Source organism: Oryctolagus cuniculus, chromosome X (assembly GCF_051225735.1).
Source record: "Oryctolagus cuniculus isolate XC-2025 breed Fujian yellow rabbit chromosome X, ASM5122573v1, whole genome shotgun sequence".
In the NCBI taxonomy this organism is placed as follows: Eukaryota; Metazoa; Chordata; class Mammalia; order Lagomorpha; family Leporidae; genus Oryctolagus; species Oryctolagus cuniculus.
In genome coordinates, this window is record NC_142888.1 from 6,524,194 (window position 1) to 6,551,923 (window position 27,730).

The 27,730-nt window shown below is 40.1% G+C and overlaps 2 long non-coding RNA genes across 4 annotated transcripts in view; one reads left to right on the plus strand and one right to left on the minus strand.

Annotated features, from left to right (window-relative positions):
• Positions 1–27,730, minus strand: part of LOC149119541 (uncharacterized) — a 387,982-nt gene that overhangs the window by 219,420 nt on the left and 140,832 nt on the right. The window lies entirely within an intron of this gene.
• On the plus strand, positions 2,036–3,513 carry LOC127484786 (uncharacterized). The gene is made up of 3 exons (XR_007911990.3): positions 2,036–2,099; positions 2,575–2,695; positions 3,297–3,513. It is a non-coding gene; the product is annotated as an uncharacterized LOC127484786 (long non-coding RNA).

A 27,730-nucleotide genomic window follows, 5' to 3' on the forward strand; every position in this document is an offset into this window, starting at 1 on the left:
CTCCTGCACCCGAGTGGGAGACCTGGAAGAAGCTCCTGGATCCTGGCTTCGGATGAGCGCAGCTCTGGCTGTTGCGGCCAAATGGAGAGTGAACCAGAGGATGGACGATCTCTGTGTCTATCTGTCTTTCTCTGTCCCTGCCCCACTATAACTCTGACATTCAAAATGGTAAATAAATCTTAACAAAATAAAAATAAGAAATTATTGGCTTCAATTTTGGGGGAGTGAGTTTCTCCTTGGAAAACTCATGGGTTGCTTTAGATTTGAGTATGTGAAGTGAACAGACTTGGTGTATCTAAGGAAAGCAAAAAGAAGCACATGAGACTGCTTAAGATGGCTAGTATTTCAGGGCCTGCATATTCCTGAAGAATAGAGACAGCACACAATGAAGTCAAGGGCATGGATGGTAGAGCCAGCCAGCCTAGACTGGAACCCCTGCTTTGCCATACACTGGCTCTCTGATGCTGGATAAGCTACTCAAGTTCTTGGGCCCCTGCACCCACGTGGGAGGCCCGGAAAAAGCTCCTGGCTTCAGATTGGCCCAGCTCTGGGCCATTGCGGCCATTTGGGGAGTGAACCAGTGGATGGAAGACCTTTCCCTCTCTCTGACCCTCTGCCTCTCTGTAACTCTGCCTTTCAAATAAATAAATAAACTTTTATTTTAAAAAGGCACCTTTTGGAGATACTGATAAGGAACAACAAGAGAAAGGGCAGTGAACCACTAGACCCACTTGTTGCCTCTCTCTGTCATGTCTTTCTGGAGACTTGGTTTGAACTTGCTTGGCATCTTGTATTCTTTTTTTTGCTTCAACTCTGTATTTTATTTTATCTGTATTTATTTACCATTCTATAATGACTATTTGTAATTACATCTCTTAAAATAATTATTTTCCTTAAGTTTTGATTAACATGCAATATTTGCATATCTTCATGGGGCACAGTGCAACATTTTAACATATATACACAGAATAAACTGTTCAAACCCAAGTAACTAGCATAATTAGCACTTCCATCTCCCCATCCCTTCTCCACACTTGGAGCCTACAAGCCCGTCCTCTCCATTCTCTCATACAGTACATGACACATTATCCTGAACTACAGTTGTCTCATACTGCTGTGGAACACTAGAACTTTTTACTTCTATATAACTATTTTGCTACCCATTATTCAACCTCTGTCCTCCTCCCCCCACTTTTTCTAGCTTATAATAATCACTATTCCAGGGAGAGTCTAACTTTTTAAAAATAATTCCAACATATGAGATAACATTCAGTTTTTGTTTTTCTGTCTCTGGCTTATTTCACTTAAGACACAATGACTTTCAGTTCTATCTATTTTGCTGCAAATGACAGGATATCAATCTTTTTCATGGGTGAATGATATTATATTGCATTTATCTATATTCTTTATGCATTTATCCATAAACTGACACCTAGGTTGATTCTATATATTGGTTACTGTGAATACTGCTGCACTGAACATAGAAGCTCAGGTATCTCTTGCATGTTGTTATTTACCGAGAAGGCAGATAGCTTAGTCAACTGGTAGATATGTTTCCAGTTTTTGAGGAATTTTCATGCTTTTCTCCACAATTACTGTACTAATTTGCATTCCTGCCAACAGTGTTTAAGGATTCCCTTTTTCCTACATCCTTCCCAGGATTTGTTATTTTTTGTCTTTTGGAAATAGTCATTCTAACTGGAGTGACATGATATTTCACTGTAGTTTTGATTTGCATTTTGTGATGGCTAACAATACTGAGATTTTTTTCATACAGTTTTATTTGCTCAGCCTTGTGACTCTATTCAGAGGCCCCACGATCATGGATCAGTACAACATTCTTTGTCTGAGGAAACCATGACTCAGTTAAAGAGTCACTGCTGCAGATGCCGTTAATGTGCCGCTCTCTCCTTGGCTCTGACTGGAGCCTACTCCCAGCTACCAATGTCTGCATGTCTGGGCCTGAAGATTTTCTTGTTAAACTGGAGTGGCAGGTAGGAAATATTGGTGAAATAATTCCCACTCCTCTGCTTCAGTAGCCCTTGACCAATGACTGCTAGAAGTTGGAATATGAATACCCCAGCCACGTTGACCCTTGGGTGAGATAATTCTAAGGCATTTATTTAATGTCATTTTCTAGAGTATTCTCTCAGAATGAAGCTGCAGTTACTGCTATCGTGGTTGTCTCTGTAACATATCTTTTTCTTGAACATGTTGCCTCCTTTCCCTGTATTCCTTCCTCATTACACTGTCAGTGGTCTCTATGCCTCACAAATGTACGACTGGCAACAGAATCCTCATGTCAGGGTCTGATTCTTAGAAACCCAAATAATATATGAGCTCTTGTTTCTCCTTTGTTTGCAGAATCTTCCTGATTATGTCTGTTTTGTGCTAACCCCTTCAGTCAATGCCGCTTCTTGGTGTGTGTGTGTGTGTGTGTGTGTGTGTGTCTGTGTGTGTTCTTAAAAAGAAAGTAAAAAACTCTGTTCAATTACTATACCGTTTCAGAGAGGTGTTTCATTTTTGATACTTGGATCACATTTCAGTAATCATCTGATTTTTTTTTTTTGACAGTGAATAATATGCTGCTTTCTCTGGGATGCCAAGAGATTGGCTAGGAATTGGATATTAAGACCAGCTTTGGCACAACAAATGAAAGGCCTTCCACTGCCATTTTAGAGGAACTCTAACAAAGGTAGGATAATATGCAGCAAAATTACTTGCCTCTTTGAGCTGGCAAAGAATATAATTAAAATAAAGAACTGACATCTTATGTGACAGAGTCTGAGTAGGAAGCATAGCATTTATCACCTCCTGTTCGCGAGCTTTTCTTTGGGGGAAAAAAAGTCAGCAAGATTTTATCTTGGATGACGCCTACTCACCTGGCTTGGCTTAAGCTAAAAAAACATGAAAATAGTGGGGTGTGAAATAACATGCCAGATATGCAATTTGGCTGTGTTATGGCTTAAACACTAAAACCAAAATTTACTTTCCCAGAAAAGCCATGATCAGTAAATCTGCACTACATATTGAAAACTAACAGTGGTACAAACATTGTTAAAGAAAATGGGGCTTGGATTATTGTCAGTATCCAAGTGTGGGGGGAAACTAGTAACGTCTGTTCTTCAAGATTATGTCACAGGAGTCCTGAAGGCTAAAACTCAGTATAATCCAGATTCTTAGGGGCAAGACAAATGTATTGCATGAAGTAGGATATATGTGAATGAAGTAGATTATAAAGAGATTTTTACTGTGTCTATAATAAATATTTTTATCTTCTATAATTATCCCTAAAGGGAAGCCTCCTATAAACATTGACCTGACTCTCTGAAAAGGAGGATTAATTTTGCTGAACTTGGGAGTCCTGCTGAAGAACTCATCTAAGAACTTGAGATCTCTCAAATCTAGGCCTCATCTCAGACCACAGCATACTTTCTTTCCTAAATAGTCTCTGAGTGGGAGGATCTCAATGTAGTACTGACGTGGGTGTGAACATTCGGTGTTTAAAGTCATGAGAAGCAACTTAAATTAAATTGCCTTGAAGTTTTTTAAGCTTTGAAATTTCTATTTTGGAATTTAAAAAAAAAGGAATGGGAAAAGAAAAAGAGAAGCAGTTTGTTCACTGGGTAGGTTTTTGTCCACCTGCTTCCCATACTCCCTCCCCCCAACTCACTGGGAACCAACAATCATTTTATTGGCAGTAGCACAACAAGTCTATCAGTAGTGGAGAAAATGTACTTTATGGTGTGTGTTTTTTATATTGGTGACTATAGTGAGGAAACCCTTTTAAAAAGGTCTTCTCTTATACCAAGTAGAGTTACAGCCATCATCAAGAGAAGCTATATTTACAAGGCCATGTTCCCTTGCAAGCTTGCTTGTACAATCTGCTCCTGAAAATCCCATCTGGCATGTATTGAAGAGATTCAAGACATGGGCTTACTTAAAGCAGTGAATTCTTTTCTTCAATCAGAGACATTCACATCCTGAGGAATGAAAGAAGTGAAAGATTCTACTCCTATTGCTAATAGGCTTTAAGAATTCTTTGATTTATGTTTGATCTCAATTGATTTTAATGTCCAGAAAAGCAGCAACAAAGACATATAAACTAGAGGAGGATGGCTCTGAACTGAAATAGCTATCATTCCATCTACACATGGTGCTTTCCAAATACAGTGCCAAACCTGAAACTTACGTAGGTTTTCTTTATGTCTTGACTCTCCTTGTTTTTGTTCATGTTGATCAATGGATGCAGATTGGTTCTGCCTCCTTAAGTATATCTATTATGTTCATCTGGAAAATGAATAGCAGCAGTACTAATGCTTGGCAGGCAGTGGGTGCTAAATGAGTATTTGTTAAATGAAAGAACACTTCACATTTTAGTAGCATTATTCAGTTTTCCCAGGACTTCAACATTCATTTTGTTTGATTCCAAAAGATAGCTGAGGGAAAATTGAGGAGCATGAATTCTATATCCCTGACTAAAGTCATCCAACTGGCACATGGAAGAGTTTGAATTAAAACTCATACTTTATAAATGGAAGATTGTACATTGACCCTACCAGGCATGGAGGCATGGAATGCATGGCATCTTTGGGGAAGAATAGCTAGTTCAATTGGATCGCAATTTAGGGCATAAGATGTAAAGTGATAACAGGAGACTATTCTGGAATGGAAAATTTTGCCCACCTTGAAGAGGGCCTTAAATGGAAAGTTAATATGTTGGGACTCTACTCCAAAGTCATTGGGAAACCACTGAGGTTTTCTGGGTGAGAAGTTAGTATTATCCTTTAGATAGATTCTTTTTTTCCCCATGATTGATTGGAGGGGGGTGAGAATGGCAGGAAGCTGAGCTGTTTCTTACTCATAAAAAGGAAAAAAGAGAAGTTGAGATATGGAGAGTGTTTGAAGTAGAAAGAAAATAAGCTAGAATGCTGGACTCAAAGGAACTGACCTTTGTACTGTCAAAGCATGATTCCCAGGGGTAGGAATGGGGTGGAAATGGAATAAGATTGAAGCTTTATGAAGGCACTTTAGAACCTCTCATTTGAGTAGAAAATAAAAGGGTTCTCTACAACAGTTAAGCCTCACCTAAAAGTAGATAGCATGAACTGTGGTGGACACAAAGGACAGTGTTTTGTCTTTGGAGAAAACAGTTAGTAGAGAAAGAAGACCAGAAAACATAGTTTTGCACGTAGGACATGCTTAATAAAAACTATTAAGTAAAAGCAGGGTGATAAGGTAGAAGAATTAGAAAGAATGGAAGGTCTGGAAGTGGTCATAAAGAGAAGAAAGCTCAGGATTGTTCTGTGTGAAGATGCAGTAAAGCCAGAGGAAGGGGTTTAAGAGTTCAGGTTCTCAGAGACTTCAAGAAATAACAATCTCAGAAGTATTGTGAGTGACTAAAATGCACTGGAGATGGAACTAGTATAGCAGAGATCAGGGTAAAAGAAAATTCATCAATAAGGATTGTGACCTCATTGAAGAAAGTGTAAAATAAAGGGCCAGAGGAAAAAAAATACAGTGAAGTTTAATTTATATAGAAAACCTTTACTTAGACAAAGGCCAAAATAAAACCGAATTTCACATTTGGCTATTCATTAATCTCCCTGCTCTACCCCACTCCAGTCTCCCCTTTCATTGCCAAATTACAGACCCTCCATCAATAATAACTGGCTCTTTGACACAATCTTTAAAGTCACAGGAAATCCTGCTCGCTGTTTAGAGGAAAGAAAAGAAGAAAACATCCCTTTCCGTGAATGGTTGTTTGAATGAAGGGATAGAGAAAGCTTGAAACAGTACATCAAAATTCTTGGCAGGAAGGAAATTGTGAGGTATAGCCAAGCAACTGTGAAGTCAGAGTAAGCACAAGGATGGGGAAGGTTGTAAACTGGACTGGAAACGATTCAGTTAAACTTTGCTGACAAAATGCCAATGGTTACTTCTTAGAGTAAATGTAAATTTGGTAAAAATACATTAGAGGGGCTGGCACTGTGGCGTAGCAGGTAAAGCCACTGCTTGCAGTGCCGGCATCCCATATGGGGGCCAGTTTGAGTCCTGGCTTTTCTACTTCTGATCCAGCTCTCTGATACGGCCTGGGAAAGCAGTGGAAGATGGCACAAGTCCCTGGGCCACCCTTGTGGGAGACCCAGAAGAAGGTCCTGTCTCCTGGCTTCAGATTGGCGCAGCTCCGGCCTTTGCGACCCACTGGGGAATGAACCAGCGGATGGAAGACCTCTCTCTTTCTCTGACTCTGCCTCTCTTTCAAATAAATAAATAAATCTTAAAAAAATACAATAGAAAGGAAATAACAGAACTGTAGAAAATTTATAAATAATATTCTCAGGGTAGCTAGACAAAGTCTGAGCCTAGACAGGGATTCTGCTACTAATGAATCTAGGCTGTTGACCTCTGTTTTCCAGTAGGCCCTTTAGGAATATCAATGCCCATCTCCACAGTGCCAAGTTCATTCCCCTTGAGCCTTGTATTCCTCCTCCTCGACTTTCCCTATCTCACGAACATATTCATTTACATCTAGCTTTGTTGGAATAGGACAGAACTCCTATGGAATTAGTGTCTTCAGCTTTCCTCCACTGCACCTTACACTTTCTCTGCATCCTCACCCACCTTCAGCTTTTGTGCTATGTTCCCCCTCAGAGAAAGAAATCTTCTTTCTTGATAGTAGAGTAAAGGCTCACCTCTCCATATATGCACTCTTGTTACCTCCCTTATATTCCTTCAAATTCATTGGCAAATTCCCAATTACAAACCTATCAGTTTCTCTCTCCCCCCACCTCTTCCTCTCTCCCATATCATCCTATTGAACTACATCTCTTGAAAAGAATTCCATTTTTATTAACCTTATTTCTTCAACATCCATTTGGTTGGCAACTTGGTGTTACCTAAAACCCTGACCACATTTTTGTAACCACTTTCTTGGATATCCCTTCAACATCTCTAAATCAGAAAGCACATGTTTTCTGCATCATCATTCTTGGCTCATTCTCAAAACTTTCCTCCTCTGTCTTCCAGGGCTCTATCCCCACCTGATTTCTCTCCTAGATCATCCTTTTGCTGCCTAATTTTTCTACTTCTTCTTAAATATAGATATTCCCTAAGAATGTTATATTTTCCATCTTCTCTTTTCAGATCTTATGCAATACCTTATTTGTTCTCTTGCCTCAATGGGTATTCCAAAATGTGTAGCTTTAGCCCTGGCCTCTTTCATAAGTGCTACTTCTGTATTCCCAACTGTCTCCATCTGAATTCCTACTCAACAATCTTGTTGATCAGTCAGACCAGATGATCAGTCAGCCTGGAAACCCCCGAGTTTTCTCTGGAAGTTTTTACTCTCATACCCCAACACACTGGGTTCTGTTTTCTTAATTTTTATTGTACTTGTTTTCTTTTTATTCTCATCATAACTAATCAATTCCATATTCTACTTACTGCTAAGTCAGGCTAAGGAAAAGCCATATCAGTGATCTCACTGTCTCCAAAGTCTCTCTGCTCCCACAAATGAAGGCACTCCAGTCTGACCAAAATGTCAGAAATAAAACTTTTATAGTAATACTGGACTAATAAAAAAAAACTCCATATTTTTTATACAATAAAGTTCAGGCTCCATAGTGTAATATCTAAAATCTTTCTAAAATCTAGTTCTGCCTTACATTTAAAACTGAATGTCACTTCTTTAGATTTATCTCTTCTCCAGCCACACACAATCATTCACTAGACATTTTCTAGGCTTCCTGATTTCTGGCCTTTCCAGCCTTTGCCCGTATTTCTCTGTCTAAATTGTATCAGTACTTCAAAACTCATCTCACTTACTCCCTCAATGGGGGCTTCCTTATCACCTGTCTGTTCACAAGGCTTCCCTTCTCTGAACATTCATATAATTATAAATATAGCATATACTATCTTTTATATTATAGATTTGAGTGCACGTATTATCTTAATCATGTTTGAATTGCTCATGGTGTTACTCTACAGATTCTAGTTACATGATGAGTATGAAGGTAAAAATATACTAGTCCATGAGTAAATATATCAGCATCAAAAGCGGTTTGGTAATGAGAAGACAGTAGGTAGGATGGAGTAGACACAAGTATATCCTGAAAATTTGAGTTGGTATAGCTATGCCACTTTAAAAAATACTTTTATTGAGATACAAATAATATGACATATAATTCACTCACTTAAGGTAGACAATTCAGTGACTCTCAGTATATTCACTGGGCTGTGGAAGCATCACTATAATCCAATTCTATAACATTTTTATTCCCCTTAAAAGAAATTCTGTACCTATTAGATTCTACATTCCCTACTCTCTTTCGCTTAGCCCTAAGCAATCACCAATCTAATTTCTATCTCTACAAATTTACCTAGACATTTCATATAAATGAAAGCATACATTGGTCCTTTGTGACTGGCAAGTTTTTAGAGTTCATCTAAGTTCTAACATATTTCAATACTTCATTCCTTCTTATTGCTGAATAAAATCCCACTGTATGGATAGATTACATTTATTTATCACTTGATATATATCAGTTGTTTCTACATTGGGTTATTATGAATAATTATAGTACAAGTTTTGTGTCAATGTTATTTTCATTTCTCCTGAGTATATATGTAGAATTGGAATGGCCAGGTCATATAGCAACACTGTTTAACATGTTGAGAAACTGCAAGACCATTTTATAAAACAGCTATGTCATCTTACATGATACATAGTGGTTCCAACTTCACATTCTTTTTTTTTTTTTTAACAGGCAGAGTTAGACAGAGTGAGATAGAGAGAAAGGTCTTCCTTCCGTTGGTTCACTCCCCAAATGGCAGCTATGGCCGGCGCGCTGTGCCAATCCGAAGCCAGGAGCCAGGTGCCTCCTCCTGGTCTCCCATGCAGGTGCAGGGCCCAAGCATTTGGGCCATCCTCCACTGCCCTTCTGGGCCACAGCAGAAAGCTGGACTGGATGAGGAGCAATCGGGACAGAACTGGCACCCCAACTGGGACTAGAACCTGGGGTGCCGGCGCCACAGGCGGAGGATTAGCCTAGTGAGCCGTGGCTCCTCCGGCCCCAACTTCACATTCTTACCAGCACTTATTTTACATCAGTTTTATTATAATCATTAGAAAGGATGTGATGTCACTGTGGTTTTGATTTGCATATCCCTAATGACTAATAAGATTGAGCATCTTTTCACTTGCTTATTGACTAGGAATAGGAGGAAGAAAAGGAGGAAGAGGTGAATGGGGAGAATTCTTCCAAATGACCACATACCATTTGTAATAATCTGAAACACTGGTGTCAAAGTCTAATTTTTAGAGTGGTTGTGTTTATGAGAATAAAATCAAATAAAGTTGGTATAAACAGAGAGATTAAGTGAAACTGTAGAATTCTTAGATGGCAGTATAACTTCCTTTATTCATATATGTAAATCGGAGCGAAATTCTAGGTTACGTTATGGCTCAAGGAATTTCGACTTACAATAGAATCTATAATGAACAGATTTAAAATTTAGATTTGAAGGTTGTATGGTTTCCTACTAAAAAATAGACTAACTTTGCTATAAGTGGATGTTTGACTGCTTTCAAATATAAATAACATCTTAAAGTTTGAAAAGTTAAGAAATTTCCTATAAATTTCATAATTTCATTTAGTAGGAATCCAGATGAAAATAATTTCTTTCTTAGTGAATTTCTCTTTAACTGTGGCATTTGAGTCAATCTGAATAATGCTAGCCTCAGGCCAGGAAGGTCTTAATTGCTTTTGTAAAAACTGAGGCAGTTCTGAGAGAATCAATCCTCAACTTTTTGGCAACTGATCATTGGAAACCAGAAGTATTTTCCACATTGTGGTGAGGAATGTTTCCAAAATTCTATTCCCAGAGACTGGAGATAAGACAAAATGGGGGAGGGGTGGTTAGTGGTGTGTTTTGTTTTTATTTGTACCTGGAGTCAGACCAAATGATTTCTCACACTTTAATATCAAAAATATTGGAGCATTTAAAAAATTTATAAGTGGTAAGCTTTTTTTATTCTTGAAGTTAGAATGACATGATGATGGAAAACATATTTTTGGTTTGGTAGACAGTGAAAATCAAGGGAAAAGGGAAATATAGCACTTTTAGAAGCAGATGGCAGTGCTTTCAAAACTTTTTGAGCTTTCTCTTTGCTTTTTTCAAACTCATGTAACATAACCAATTAAAAATACCAAAATCAGATAGCGCAATGACAGCACTATAGCAACTAGCAGAATGATTGGTTATATATGTGAGGTGATACTACTAATGATGGATCTCATTAGTTAAGACTGATTAAAGGAGTATTACATATAATTACATTTAAATCACATCATCCTCACTAATCCTATTTTGGCTACTTCATAATATGTCCCTACTTGTTTATCTCTGAAAGGTATCTATTAACATTAATGCACCATCTGATTTTTAAAAACTTTTCATTTTGAACTAATTTTAGACTTAGAGAAAAGTTGCAGAAATAGTACAGAGTGTTCCCATATACACTTTACCCAATATCTTTGCCCATTTTTGCAATGCTGCAACAGAATCTCACAGACTGGGTAATTTATAAAGAAGAGGGATTTATTTCTTATCATTCAGAAGGCTGAGAGGCACAAAATAAAAGGGTCAACCTCTAGCAAAGATCTTCTTACAGTGTTATCCCATGCCAGAAGGCAGTCAGACAAGAGAATGTGAGAGAATGAGAGGAAGAAGTTGCTTTTATAACAAATCCTTTCTCTGGATAACAAAACCTCTCCAGTAATAATGGCATTAATGCATTCATGGGGACAGAGCCCTCGTGACCTAATCATCTCTTCAAGTTCCCACCTCTTAATAATGATGCATTTGGGATTAAGCTTTCCCTAATTAATATCTGACATAACCATGGCAAAATTATCAAAACTAGAAAATTAACTTTGTTACAATACTAGGTAACTCAACTTCAGGCCTCATTCAAATTTCACCAACTAAGGGGTAGCTGAAATGGCTCAGTTGGGAGAGCATTAGACTGAAGATCAAATTTCACCAACTGTTTTTTTCTTTAAAATTATTTTTCTGGTCTAAGATTCAAACCTATCATTAAATTGTTATTTCTTCTTAGCTCTTCCAACCTATGATCATTTCTCCATCACTTCATGTCTTTCATGACCTTTAATTTATGAAAGACCTTTAATTTGTGTTTGATGATTACTTGCAATTAGATTGAAGTCAGCTTTTCTTTGGCAAGAATACTACAAAAGATAATGTTTCATATTAAGAGGCTCATGATGTCAATTTATCCCGTTACTGGTAATGCTAACTTTCATTATTTGGTTAAGGTGGTGCCCATTATGTTTCTCCACTATGTTGCCATCATTTCCTTTGCTCCTAATAAATATCTATAGGGGACCATAAATTTGAAAAGCAAAGATTGCTCACATGTTTTCAAATGACTGGACAACTGTGAGTGGTAGGAAGACTAATAATGTGATCTTGAGCACAGAAAAGGCCCCTACAGGAAAATTTTCTTTATGTCTCATTTCCCCGTTTCGCACTATGCTTCACTGCTACTTCATTTATTTGAGAAAAAAGGAAATATTAACATATTCAACACCTATCTGGAGAATGAAAACCTTCAGCTTTAATTTAGTTCTATTGCTATACATTTCAGGTATGGCAACAGTTATAAGCTCTTAGAAGTTTTTGAGGTTAGAGGTTTTTATTGTTTCTATTTCTTATTTATCATCTTTCCTGAGTATCATGATTTCTTTTCCTGTGTTCAGAGAAAGCCTTTACTGATTGTCATAAATTTTATTTTTAAATCATAAATGAACCTAGTCTTCATTAATCAAACACTATTGATCATATTGACCAAATATTAAAGTTCTCTGGCAATAAAAACAATGGAGTGGCATAATTTCTCCAAATTCCACTTATTAGATTGACCTTAAGTGCCATTGATGTCTGATTATTTAGCTGTCTAGTCAGTGTTTATTCCTTTGCTTGTTCATTCATCTATTCTTCATTACTCTTCTACTTTATTGATTAAATGCATACTAAATAAAAAGCTCTGCACTAAATGATTCAGAAGATAAAGACATGTACGAGGCTGTCTCTGATCCCAGGGAATTTATTCTTTACTATTCTAGCAGCATAAAGGGCTACGATATGCTATCATATTAGCTACTGGTGATTCTCTGTTCCCATGTAGATACAGAACCCTGAAGGGGAAAAAGCTATGCATTCTACACCACCTTCTACTCTTCAAATTCCTCCAAAAGTGGAGATGCTACTTTACAGAATGATTCTTTGAGACCAAAAATAGAGAAACTATAAGAAAAAAATGGATGCTTAGGAGATCCACTCCCTTGCCATTTTCCCAAAGTAGTTTGGGCCTCAGTAGACACAACTTGATATTCCATTAGCGCAATCAGAGAGACACTGTCTGGGAAAGTTCAGGATTTGGTCACAAAATCACCGTCACTTAAGAACCACTTTGGAAAAAAAACATTGGTTGGCTGCCTTGCTAGTGAAGTACCTAAAGAGGGTCTTGGATCGAATAGATCTGGTTTGAGAGCCCAAAGTCAGAGGCACTAAGCCAGATGGACATATACATGGATCAATAACCAATTATTTGTTCACAGGCAGGTCTTTCTTGCTAAAGTGTGAGCTCTTTGAAGGAGAGTGCGTATCAGCAGCATCACAGCCCTAGAACTTGGCACCAAGCCAGGTCTGTAGCGAGGGCTTAGGAAAAGTTTATCCTATGAAGGGAAGCTTCAAATCATTGTGAACCACTGCAGGATTCTTAGATATGTACAATATGGGCTCTACTTTTACCAATATTATTTGCAATTGAGTCAAATGGTTTCTGAAAGCTTACATGTGGATGAGAATGGACTGCTCTGGGATTTCCAGGACAATACATTTCAGCTCAAGGGACTCAAGCCAAATAAACTGTAACTCAACCCTCCTGTCACATAATATGATCTCTTTAAACCAAGGATAGATGCTTCTGATCCATTAGACTAGGTTAGAGATATAATCTGTTGGGTATATCCAGATCATTCTGGGATTTCTCTTTTATAGAATTAATCATTTTGCGATTCTTCCTTAATGTCCGCATTTCCTGAGAGAAGATTAGCATCCTGAGAATCCAGTCACATAGAGTGCCTTGTTTATGGCTATCTCTGGCACATGCCATCTAGCACAGAGGAGACATTTAAGAAATAACCATTACATAAATGAATGAACAAAAGGCACAAAACACAGAACAAGAGATATATAACCAGAAAGATGTAATTTAAAAGATTATGAGAAAATATAGGGTGGAGAGACTGTATTTAGCTAGGGATTTGCATCTAAACTGCTTCCAGAATGATAAGGAGGATTCAGTGCTCTGAAGATGAGTGTATGGAAAAGGAATGGTGGCAGGAGGACAAGGAAAGCCTTCCATATAGAAGGAGTAGTAGTGTCAAAGGCACATGACAAGAAAAGGAGGGATTTAGTTACTTGGGTAGGAAAGTAGGGGATTTTAAAGTGAGCAGGCAGATATAGGACCAGGAAGAAATAGAATCCACAGACACAAAGGTGAGGGATTGAGAATATAAACAATAAAAATATAATCATTACAATATGTGTGACTATTGTCACCAAATCTCAAGTATAGGATGATTCATTTTTATTATTTATTTTTGTATTTTGAAAGTTTTAGTGTATGTGGTTCTATTCAGAAATGAACAATGGTTTCTTTTAAAGAGGAATGAAAATTAGACATGGTACATTCATTGTAACATAAAACCAATTTCAATAATGATCAGAACTTAAGTATGATGGAGAACCTAGAGGAATATGGTTAATAGTGAAGACAAGTTCTTGGTGATACAACTTTTTCTGACTTGACCTCAATGTCTCAAGACTTAAAAAATATTGGGATTCTTTCTAGCCCACATTTGTGATTAGGAGCTCCAACATACATAAGAGGTATCTCCCCCTTCTTAGAATCTCCAGAGAAAAGATTCTGGTTGATGAATCTTAACAAGTTAGTATTTTTTAAAAGATTTATTTATGTATTTGAAATCAGAGTTACAGAGAGAAGTAGAGACACAGAGACATCTTCAGCACGGGTTCACTCCCTGAAATGACTGTGATGTCTTAAACTGGGCCAGGATGAAGTCAAGAGCCAAGAGCTTCATCCAGGTCTCACACATGGGAGTAGGGATCCAAGCACTTGGGCAGTCCTCCACTGCCTTCCCAGGCCATTAGCAAGGAGCTGGATAGGAAGCAGAGCAGCTGGGACATGAACTGGCACCCAAATGGGATGCCAGCCTTGCAGGTAGAAGATTTACCTGCTACTTCACAATGCAGCCCCCAATTTTTTAAATATATGAAACCCAAATACATCTTCCTATGCTGTAATTTTTTTTATTTTTATTTTTTGACAGGCAGAGTGGACAGTGAGACAGAGAGACAGAGAGAAAGGTCTTCCTTTGCCGTTGGTTCACCCTCCAATGGCCGCCGCAGCCGGCGCACTGTGGCCAGTGCACCGCGCTGATCCGAAGCCAGGAGCCAGGTGCTTTTCCTGGTCTCCCATGGGGTGCAGGGCCCAAGCACTTGGGCCATCCTCCACTGCACTCCCTGGCCATAGCAGAGAGCTGGCCTGGAAGAGGGGCAACCGGGACAGAATCCGGCGCCCCCACCGGGACTAGAACCCGATGTGCCGGCGCCGCAAGGCGGAGGATTAGCCTATTGAGCCACGGCGCCAGCCCCTTCCTACACTTTAAATGTCTTTCCTTCACTCCTTTGAGAAGATGGAAGACTGTAATTTCACAACTGTCAATAGTGTTATTTTCTACATGCACATTGCCCGTGTACCCATTACCCAATGTCATATCAAATAACTTTCTAATTTTAAATAGTCTATTAATCAAGACACTCTCAGAGAGAATTGATGTGAATTTCTGTTTTCATCTGTACTTGCTTCTCTTAAGAATGTGCACAGAAGTATAAACTTTGTATAATTCGCATCACAGCATGTAGAGCTTAATACCCACCCACCACCCCACCCAAAAAGGTGAACAGCCATACAAGGAAATGGAATGAGTCACTTAGTACCACTCTATGAACAGCTTAAAATGACAGCTTTGCAGAACATATGCGAGCTTAGAATAAAGACCCCTGGTAAATTCATGCAATATGCTTTGTACACTAATAAAATTCATCATGGTCTCTTGGAATGCAACAATTATTCATACTCTCCTCATGCTATTTTTTGGCAGGGGTGGGACAGCAAATGGAAATACTTCTACATAGCAGCATGTTGGGATGAAATCAAGTGGGATGTGATTTTTCTCAGGTGTGCAGTTTGGAGTGCGACAGCAGCTGAATAGGAAGGTCGGCAGCAGTATTGCTTTTTCCTGTCAAAGCACTGGAATTAAGTGAAATGGATTTGAAATAGAAGAACATATTGTACTGTACTTCTTATGGAAGAAAACATATCCCTATAACACTTTGTACAAGCTAACATTAGACATGGTAATTAAATTCAGTGGTTGTTCCAAGATTAATAGATGCTTTACTTCAAGTACTTTGCTAGCAGAACAAAATCAGATGGAAGCAAAATGAAAGAAAAATGAATCTCATCCTTTTCATTTCATTGAGCTATAGGAGAGCATTTTGCAGCTAACCCTTCACAAAGGCCCAATACACATTCCCATGAGGTGGTCCCCTTTCCTTCTCACTCATAAATTCCCAAACACACTGACTGTAAAGCATTATCCTTTGGCTGCCAGCTAAGTTCCACCTAGGTCTTTGATAGGATGTGTCACCTGGCACAATAATTTCCAACATAATTTTAATTTGAATTCAAAACTCTCATTTCTGTCAATCACAGTGATGTTCAATAGGTTATATTGATTAGACTTTCTTTTCAAATAAAATACCGTGTTTAGGTCAAATCAACTTATGCTTTTTGCTTGCCTATGAAAAACACCAAAATTGAACAGTGTGTTTTATTGGCTTCAGTGAACTTGCTTTCTCAGATCATGTCACTAATAATGACACAAAACAATATCATGGACCACATATGGGAAATACTGATGGAATGTACTGAAAAGGACACACCATTATTTTTGGCAATATTCCTGTTAAAAACAGATAACCTTTATGTAATCATTAGCAAATATCAGATAAACCCAAATAGAGGTTCATTTAATAATTCTTCAAAAATATTAGCGTTAGGCTGTAGGACTTTTTCAGATTAAAAGAGAAGAAAACAACATGACCACTAATGCAGTATGTGAACTTGCACTTTAAAAGAATTACTATAGGGGCCACTGTTTTTGGTGCAGTGGATTGAGCCACTGCTTGCAAAACTGGCATCCAATATCAGGGTATTAGTTCAAGTCCCGGCTATTCTATTTCTGATCCAACTCCCTGCTAATGCACCTGAGAAAGCAGCAGATGATGGTCCAAGTATGTGGGGGATCCCTATCATCCAGGTGGGTGACCTGGATGGAATTTGAGGCACTTGGCTCCAGCCTGGCTCAGCCCTGGCTGTAGAGGCCATCTGAGGAGTGATCCAGCAGATGGAAGATTTCTCTTAATAAATAATTTTTTATTATTTCTATTTATATAAAATACATAAAATTTATATATTTATGCATATTATATATTATTTACATAAAATTTGATTTTATATAAATAAATATTAATCCTTTGAAATATTTAGTTATTTATTTGAAACGCAGAGATAGAGAGAGAAGCAGAGAGAGAGATCTTCCATCTGCTGGTTTATTCCCCAAATGGCCTCAATGGCTGGGGCTGGGCCAGGCAGATGCCAGGAGCCAGCAGTTTCTTCCAGGTCTCCCATGTGGGTGCAAGGGCCCAAGCACCTGGTCCATCTTCCATTGCTTTCCCAGGTGCATTTGCAGGGAGCTGGACCGGAAGTGTAGCAACTGGGACTTGAACCAGCATCCATAGAGGATGCTGGCACTGCAGGTAGAGGCTTAACCTTCTATGTCACAGTAAATAAATCTTAAAAGATAATTGAGGGGCTGGCGCTGTGGTGCAGTGGGTTAAAGCCCTGGCCTGAGGCACTGGCATCCCATATGGGCTGCCATAGTTCTAGTCTTGGCTGCTCGTCTTCTGATCCAGCTCTCTGCTGTGACCTGGGATAGCAGTGGAAGATGGCCCAAGTTCTTGGGCCCCTGTACCCACATGGGAGATCCAGAAGAAGCTCCTGGCTCCTGGCTTCGAATCGGCGCAGCTCTGGCCATTGTGGCCATCTGGGGAATGAACTAGCGAATGGAAGACCTCTCTCTCTGTCTCTACCTCTCTCTGTAACTCTGTCTTTCAAATAAATAAAATAAATCATTTAAAAAAAGATAATTGCTATGGGGCTGGCATTATGGTATAGCAGGTTATGCAGCCTTCTTCAATGACGGCATCCCATATGGGAGCTGGTTGGAGTGCTGGCTGCTTCACTTCTCATCCAACTCTCCACTAATATGCCTGGAAAAGCAGCACCAGATGAATCTCCTGGCTCTTGGCTTCGGTCTGGCCCAGCCCTGGCCATTGCAACCATTTGGAAAGTGAACCAGCAGATGGAAGATCTCTCCTTGTCTCCCCTTCTCTGTGTCTCTCTGCCTTTCAAATAAATATTTTTAAAAAGATAATTTCTACAAAAGCCATTATTCAATTGGCAAAACAAAATACAGATTATAGATTATATAATAAATGTCCTGACTTTGATACTGCAGTCATGCAAAATTATTTGTATTCTAAGAAAACACCCACTGAAGGGCCAACATTTGGAGCGGCAGTTTATGCCTCTTGGGATGACTGCATCTCATTTTGGAGTGCTTGGGTTTGAGTCCCCACTACACTTCCAAGCCAGTTTGCTGCCAATGTTCCCCCTGGGAGAAGTGGATGATGGCTGAAGTACTCGGGTCCCTGTCATCCATGTAGAATATTCAGACTGAGTTCCTGGCTCATGGATTAAGGCTGGCCCAGACTTGCCGATTGTAGCCATTTGGGGGAGTGAACCAGTTGATGGAAGATTTCTGTCTCTATTTGCTTTTTAAATAAAATAAAAAATAAATGAATAATTTTTTAAAATCAACAAAAATTAGGAGCATTTTTTTCACCACTAATGAATCCTGGAGAAGGCAATTATAATGGACCCAAGATGGCTGAATATAGAGGGCTGACACTCACTTCCACCAGAGAAGAACCAGAACAACAAAGGAAGGATCACACTTCCAGGAGATTTACTGAGGGAAAACTTCATAAAGAAGTGACAGCAACGCTAAACAGCACAGACTCTGAAAGCCAGGGAGGAGGTGGACAAGGCATGCAATGTCTCCTAACCTAGTTTCCACCTGGAAGGACGCTATCTGGCTAAGAAAAGGTAAGTGGAAAGCTCCACGACTCCTGCCATCACTGCACACTGACAGCCCAAACTACAGGAGAATTCCACAGTCCTTCTGGCTTTGAATATATTCTAGGATCCATAATAGGAATTCACATTGCTTCGTTTGCCCCCAAAGCCCCAGCCCAGAGTAGTAGCCCTGAAGTCACTGTCAATCTCCATTTGTCTTAGGGGACAGCAAATAGCTCTGTCACTACCAAAAATCCCCAGAGCAAGATCCAGGATGCTGGGGTACTTCACAGAGCAGAGAGCATGACCCTCTGCATCCCGTAGCTGCAGGATTACTGGGCACCAGTCCTGGAGCCACATTAACTCGCTCTGTGTGATCCAGGGAAGCTGCCTTCTGCTTCTTGGGGCTTAGCAACAGCAGCAACCAATACACAGGCTCAGAGGATCAGATCTGAGACAATGACCTTGTGCATCTCTTAGCACAGGGTACTGGGTGATCACAGCATAGGCTCCAGCATCACCCTTTCATGCCCAGTGAGAAATGTGGTTGTCCCTTCTGTGTCCTGCAGCTGTGAGACTGAGACTGTTGGTGCCTTAATGCCTGGAGTAACTCCCACTCACCAGTGAGACTTTGAAGGCCCTATCCTCTGCTTCAGGTTGGTGGCTATCAGTTCACAATCTCCAGCATTACTGGCATTCTACATGTAAGACCTGGATCAGGACCCCACTGCATCATGCAGATCTGGGACTGTGACTGATGTTTCTCTAAGTGCAAGGGACACCTGCACTTTCCTGTGGGGCTTAGAAAAGGCCCTACCTACATTCCTCTACTCCAGAACTGCATCTTCTAGTGCACAATCCCAGTGTAACATGTGATCATCATGTGAGACCTGGGTAAAGTACTCTCTGAACCCTGTAACTCTGGGACTCTGTTACAGCTATGTCCCAGCGAGTCTCCCAGGTTTACCCCAAGGGACCTGGGTAAGGATCCTACTGAATACTGAAGTGTGGAGTCTGTGATTCATTGTGTAAGTCCCAGGGATACTTGTACTCATCCATGGGGACTGGGAAAGACCATAACTGAATCCCACTGATTTAGGCTTTCACTGACTAGTACATAATACATAGAATCACCTGTGATCAACCTATGGGATGTGGGTAAAGTATACTCTGGGTCCGGCAGCTCAGGGACAGAGATTGTTGGGTCTCTCTTCTAAAGAGTCAAATGAGGCCGGCGCCGCGGCTCACTAGGCTAATCCTCCGCCTAGCGGCGCCGGCACACCGGGTTCTAGTCCCGGTCGGGGCGCCGGATTCTGTCCCGGTTGCCCCTCTTCCAGGCCAGCCCTCTGCTGTGGCCAGGGAGTGCAGCGGAGGATGGCCCAGGTGCTTGGGCCCTGCACCCCATGGGAGACCAGGAAAAGCACCTGGCTCCTGGCTCCTGCCATCGGATCAGCGCGGTGCGCCGGCCGTAGCGCGCCGGCCGCGGCGGCCATTGGAGGGTGAACCAACGGCAAAGGAAGACCTTTCTCTCTGTCTCTCTCTCTCACTGTCCACTCTGCCTGTCCAAAAAAAAAAAAAAAAAAAAGAGTCAAATGAGTTCTCGCTGTAGCACCTGGGGAGGAATCTATCTGCATTCCATTGATCAAGATCCATGCCTGCCAGTACATAATCCCCAGCATAACCTGTGCATGAAACGTGAGACCTGGGTAAGGTCTCCACTTTATCTTGTAGATATGAAACCATGAATGTTGATTCTCTAAGTCTCAGGAACTCCTGTGCTTCCTCTGCAATCTACTGCTGCAGGCCTATTGCTGCCTGTGCAAAACCTGCAGCATAGTCTAGGTGCTCCCAGGGGACTAGGATAAGGCATCTTTCTGGCCCTATGGCTCTGAGGCTGTGTCTATTAGTACTATATTCCTCAGAGTCACTGGAACCCATCTGATGGGACCTAGGGTACACTCTACCTGTATTAAACTGCTCTAGGCCCACACCTGCAAGCATACAATGCAAAACATAACTTTTATTCACTTTGTGGTATCTAAGCAATGTCCCCCTCACATCCCCTAGTGCTGCAAGCAGAAATTTAGTACCATAGGACCTAGAATAACTAACATCCACAGAGCAGGAACTGGGGGAATTCCTATCCACATTACATAGTTCCAAGGCCACAGCTATTGATGCCACAAGCCTCAGCATCAACTAGGCTGGGTGTGGCAGGTCAAGGGGACAGCCCCACTTTGTCCCACAGCACCAGGAACATGGCTACTGCTATCAAAAACCCTAGTGTGATTGCCACCCAACTCACTCTGACCTGAAGACATACACCTTTGGAAGCCTATATCTGTTTCAAATTCATACTACCTCCACGAAGTTCTGCAGACTGGGCAACTGTAGCACTCATAGACACTGCTGGCTTTGATTACAGCTGAATAAATCACTAGGAGCTTACACTTTGGGGTTCACTGAGAACTAAAGCTAAAACAACTACCTGACACCTCACATTTTATCTGAACAAAATGTCTTTTCTAATGAAAAATACTTCATAAAGAAAAAAGAACTGTTACATCACATACACAGACATCAATGTAGGGATAAAGGAAACAAGAAGAACGTGGGAACTTGACATCTCCAAAAGAATACGACAGTTCTTAAGAATAATAGATGCCGTGGACAGTGTCATGTAGTAGTGGGTAAAGCCACTGCCTAGCCGGCATCCAATATGGGTGTTGGTTTGTGTCCCAGCTGCTCCACTTTCAACACAGCTCCCTGACAATGGCCTGGGAAAAGCAATGGAAAATGGCCCAAGTGCTTAGACCACTTCTACCCATATGGGAGACCTGGCAGCAGCTCCTGGCTTTGTCCTGGTCCAGCTCTGGCTGTCGTGGCCATCTGGGGAGTGAACCAGAGATGGAAGACTGCGCTTGCCTCAAGCTTCTAATCATAAAGTAATATCGAAGAAGAGAAAATGTTGACTATCCTGTTTTGATCAGTACACATTGTATACATGTATTCAAATAGCACAGTGAAGCCCTTAAATATGTACAATTATTGCTAATAAAATTTTTAAAAGAAATTATAAAAGCAATCCCAGTCATAATATCTACATTAATAACTTCAGATAACTTTATTCAAAGATGTGAAATACTTCTACAGTGCAAAATGAACAACATTGATGAAAGAAATGAAAGAAGACACACAAAACCAGAAAGACCTCAAATGTTCTTGGATTGATATAATTAATATTGTTAAAATGTTTATATTACTCAAAGCAATTTATAGTTTCACTGAAATATCCATCAAACTCCAGTGACATTCTTCTCAGAACTAGACAAAACAATCCAAAAATTCACATGGAAATACAAAAGATCCTGCCTAGCCAAAGCAATCTTTTTTTTTTATTTGACAGGTAGAGTTAGACAGAGAGAGAGAGAGAGAGAGAGAGAGAGAGGCAGACAGAAATGTCTTCCTTCCATTGGTTCACCCCACAAATGGCTGCTACAGCTGGAGCGCTGCACCGATCCAAAGCCAGGAGCCAGGTGCTTCCTCCTGGTCTACCATGTGGATGCAGGGGCCCAAGCACTTGGGCCATCCTCCACTGCACTCCCGGGCCACAGCAGAGAGCTGGACTGGAAGAGGAGCAACTGGGACTAGAACCCGGCACCCATATGGGATGCTAGCGGCACAGGCAGAGGATTAACCAAGTGAGCCACGGTGCCGGCCCCTAGCCAAAGCAATCTTAAACAAAAAGAACAAAGTTAGCTGCATAGAACATCAGATTTCTAGACACATTATATAATGGTTATAACCAAAACAGCATGGTGTTGGCATAAAGACATACACATAGGGGCCGGTGCTGTGGCCTAGTGGTTCACTGCCTGCAGTGTTGGCATCCCATATGGGTGCTGGTTAGAATTCCAGCTGCTCCACTTCTGATTCAGCTCTCTGCTATGGCCTGGGAAAGCAGTGGAAGATGGCCCAAGCTTGGGTTCCTGCACCTGCGTGGGAGACTTGGAAGAAGCTCCAGGCTCCTGGCTTCGGATAGGCACAGCTCTGGCTGTTGCAGCCATTTGGGGAGTGAACCCATGGATGGAAGACCTCTCTGTCTCTGCCTCTGCTTCTCTGTAACTCTGCCTTTCAACTAAATCAATACATCATTAAAAAAAAAAGACATATACATAGACCAAAGGAATCGAATGGAGATCCCAGTTACTAACCCAAGCATCTATAGCCAGCTCATCCTCAACAAAAGTGCCCAAAATGTACCCTAGAAAAAGGATAGTCTCCATAATAAAAGGCACTGGCAAAACTGAATATAACTATGTAGAAGATTTAAACTGACTTCTACCTCACACCTTATTTAAAAATCAACTCAGAATTGATCAAAGATTTAAATATTATACATGAAACTATGAAATTACTAGAAGAAAACAGGGGAGACACTTTGGCATAGGCAACGATTTCTTGAATAAGATCCCAGTAGCACATGCAACAAAAGCAAAAATAGACAAATGTGATTATATAAAGCTAAAAAGCTTATTCACAGCAAAGGAAACCATCAACAGGTTGGAGAGACAACCCAAAAACTGGGAGAAAATATCTGCAAACTATGCATCTCACAAAGACTATATAAGGAACTAAAAAAAAACTCAACAATGCAAAAACAATCTCATTAAAAATGGGCAAAAGATCTGAATAGACATTTTTCAGGGAAATGCAAATGAAAACCACAATGGGGTATCATTTCACTAAGTTAGAATGGCTATTATCAAAAAGAAAAAATAACAAATGCTGGGGAGGACATGGAGGAAAGGGAATTCTTAAACATTCTTTGTGGGAATGCCAATTAGTACAGTCATTGTGGAAAACAGTATGGAAGTTCCTCAAAAAGCAAAAAATAAATTTTCCTTACAACCCAGCTATCCCACTTCTGGATATATATCTGATGGAAATTAAATCTATGCATCAAAGAGATATCTGCACTACCATGTTCATGCATCCCTATTCACAACAGCCAAGATATGGAATCAAATCTAGGGATCCATCAATGGATGAATAGATACAGAAAATGGGATACACATATACAATGCAATTTTTTAGTTATAAAAATAATAAAATCTTGATACTTACAGCAAGTGGAACTGGGGATCATTAAGTGAAATATTCAGACACAGAAACACAAATAAAGTATGTTCCCTCTCACATATGGGATTTTTAAAATAGTCTATCTGAACTTAGAATAATGATTACTAGAGGTTAGTGGGGGGAGGTAGAGAGATGTTGGATGATGAATGGCAAAACATGGTCAGAACCAACAAGGTTCAGCATACCAAAGCACAGTGTAGCATGTAAAGTATATAATAATGTATTACATACAATATAAAGAACCTGAAGAGAAAAGCTGGTAGACTCCACACATAAAGAAAAGGTAAGGAAACACAATGGCTACTTGCCTGCTGGCTTTTTTTAAATGTATTTGCTGAAATATCATACTGTACTTCATAAAAATGTACAAGTATTGCATGTTCATTAAAAATGCTTTTTAAAATAATCCAAAAGGGATGTACTGGGTAAAACCACAGCCTGCAATATTGGCATCCCATATGGGTGCCAGTTTGAGTCCCAGCTACTCCAGTTCCATTCCAGCTCCCTGTTAATGTACCTGGGAAAGCACTGGAAGATGGCCCAAGTGCTTGGGCTCCTGTATCCATGTGGGAGACCCAGAAGAATCTCATGGATCCCAGCTTTGGTCTGGCCCAGCCCTGGCCTTTGCAGCCATTTGGGAAGTGAACCAGTGGATAGGAGATCAATCTCGTTCTCTCTCCCTCCCTCTCCGTAACTCTGCCTTTCAAATAAATACATAAATCTTAAAAAATTATTCAAAAATGTTTGTGGAAAATGCAACTTAAAGATGAATTTATTTTCATGCAATTTTTTTTGAAATCCATGCAATTTTTCCATAATACACATTTTTTATGGACTTTTGAAAACTCCTCTTATATGCAATGGAATATTATTCAGCCTTAAAAGGAAGGAAATTCTGACACATATTAGGATATGAATGAACCTTGAGGAAACTATGCTAAGTGAAATAAGCTGATCACAATAGGACAAATACTCCATAATCACACTTGTATGAGTTATCTAAGGTAGTCATAATCACAGAGACAGAAAGCAGGTTAGTTCTCAGGGACTAGAAGGAGGGGGAAATGGGGAATCATTCAATGAGTATGAAGTTTCAGTTTTGCAAGATGAAAAGAGTTCTGGAGATTGGATACACAGCAATGTGTGTGCTTAACACTACTGACCTTTAAACTTTAAAATGGTTAAGATGATAAATTTTACATTATGTATACTTTATCAAAATATTAATAAAACAGGGCAGAGAGTGTATTAGTCAATTTCCATTACTATAATGAAATTCCTGGGACAGGCTAGCTTTATAAAGGTAACAGTTTTATTTACGTAGCATTCTTCCTTGACTCCTTCTCATAATGCAAAATCAATTCATTCCATCTGCACTAGTCCCAAAGTCTTAGGTATTCTTTTATCACTCAGAAGTCCAAGGCCTAAATTTCAAAGGGCACTCAAGGCAAACTCTTTTAGCAATGAGCCTCTGTAAAGCCAAAAATATATTACATACTTCAAAGATAACAATGTCAGGACAGAGATAGGATAAATATTCTTATTCTAAAGTGAGGAATAGGAAATATGAAGGGCTATACAGCCCAAGAAGAATAAATTATAGCAGGGCATACATTAAATTCTCAATCTTCAAGTATGGCATCTTGCACAAAATGTGAGAGGTGTACCCTCAAGGATCTGGGCAGCCCTGTCCTTACGGCTTTTCTGATCACTACTCACATGGTTGCTCTCTGGAGCTGTACATGGATGTGGGCAGCTTTCCTGTGTGTATGTGTTGCTTGTTCTACCACTTTACTAAGCATATACCTCCATGGCTCCACTAGGCATCATCCTATTAGGTGCTCTCTTCAGAGGCTCTGACCCCCTGGCAAATTTCTGCTTGATTTGCCAGGATTTCTTTTTGAAATCTCGATAGAAATCACCTTAACCCCATAACTTTTTCACACCTCCAGAACTAGCACCACAAGGTCCCTGAAATGTTCTACCCATGGCATGAGCAGCATCTAGGCTTCTTTAAACCATGGCTGCAGCAAAGGATGGAACTACCAAGGAGCACTTTGCTGACAAATGCAGGGAAATGTACCCCAAGGCAGTCCTGGGAAGTGAGCCTCTGGAAAGCATCCTAGGTTCCACAAAATACTTCTACCCTTTCAGACTGTTAGGCATATGATGGGAGGGGTAGCGCAGCTTTCTGAGATGCACTTGAGGTCTCGATTCTATTGTCATGCCAATTAGCACATGGGTCACTTTTATCCACACTAATCTCTTTTGCAAGCAGCTTTGGACGTCCCTTTCTGTTGCAGACATGCTTTTTTACCATGTGAATTTTCCAGATCTTTCCACTCTGCTTCCTTTTGCTCTAGGTCTCACTGTCAATTTGACTAAAAGTAGCCAGTAATTCACAGACAGAATACTTGGCTGTTTTGAAATTTCTTTGGTATAATAGATTGGTCCATTACTTAAGTTTGGCTTTTCACAATGTCTTAGGCCATGGACACAGTGAAGCCAGGTGTTTTACCATGGTGTGGCAAGGGTGACCTTTAGCCTGATTTCCAATAGAATTGCTATTTGCATCAGCATTCTGGTCATGATCACTTACACAATCTCTAAGACATTCTGTTTCTTCCCTACTCTTATTGTCTTCTACTGAAACTTCACCAGAATTGCCCATAATGCTACACTTATAGCACTCTGTGGTTTTTCTAGCCTTCTCCAAACTTCCAACCTCTTCCCATCGACCAGTCTCCCACATGGGTGCAGGGCCCCAAACACTCGGGCTGTCTTCCACTGCTTTCCTAGGCCATAAACAGAGAGCTGGATCAGAAGAGGAACAACTGGGACACGAACCAGCACTCATATGGGATGCCAGCACTGCAGGCAGAAGCTTAGCCTACTATGCCACAGTGCTGGCCCTGTCCTGCCCAAATATTGACTGGCTTCATCAATATTGGAGGAGTAACCAACACAACAACCCCTTCTCCTTCGTCTTCAGGTGGGTAAGTTAAAACGATAGTCTCTCTTCAGGAATAAAGAAAGAACACAGGAATATAAGAACACTGATACAGCAACAGTTTTCAAAGTTTGAGGTCATGCACACATGAAGATGGATTTTAGGTACACCCTTAAAAAACCAGGTCTCCTCCCTGCTACCAGTACTCCTAATTTTTCTCTTTATGGAAAATTTCAGAGGGCATGGAATCTATGAGCTAAGAATTAAGCCTTCTTTAAATTCAGCCTGGGAGGATGTATTTTTGTTCTAAAGAAGGTTTGATCTCAACTATAATCTCTACTACACTCTATGATCTCTATACAGGAAAAGTTCTCATGTCATGTTGTCACAAAAAGCTTTTAAATAGTGCTTTTCTTATAGGCAACTACCTTCACCCTTTTAGTTACACTCCTTAATTTTGCTTGTGCCTACTCTTGTTAGGAGCTTCCTGAATTTCCCTCTATACTACCCATTATCTTAGCTTTTGTACCTTCCTGTTAATTTTTCATTTGTCCAATCATTAATTTGACCTTGATTTTGACTTTGGATTTTGCATTCATTTATTCATACAAAAACATTGAACATATTCTGTGTGTCAAGCCTTCCCAACTCTGGTAACTCCACTGCCTATTTCAGTTTTTATGATCTCAGGAAAGAAATTCCTTCTTCTAATTTGGCACTAATAAATATCTTCAATCTAGTTAGTGCCACTCCTAAAGCACCATTCTCCTCTCCCTACCCTCGAATTCAGCTTCCTTGCTTAGGGCTTGTAAGTCTCCCCATCTGAAGGGTTACTCTTGTTCTCAAGATCCTCAGCCATTTCTTGACACCATTTTATCGATGGACAGATAACTCCAACTCAAAGTGAACCACTTTTTAGATATCAGGTAGCTAATGCTGCATAACAAACCACCCCAAAACTCAGTGACTTAAAACAGCAATCACTACTTATTATAACACATTATGCGTGTGTCAGCTAGGGTTCTGTTCTAGACTGTGAAGACTGAGGCACCCAAGGTGAGGCAGCTATGTTCCATATGTCCCTCATTCTTTTGCTAGGTTTAGGCATATTCTTCTCAAGGGAAGCCATAAACACAAGAATGAGTGATTCCAATTCTGTGAGCACATTTCAAAGCATACTACAAACTAAAGTAATTAAAACAGCATGGTACTATCATTAAAAAACTGACACATAGATTAATGAAACAGAATAGAAATCCCAG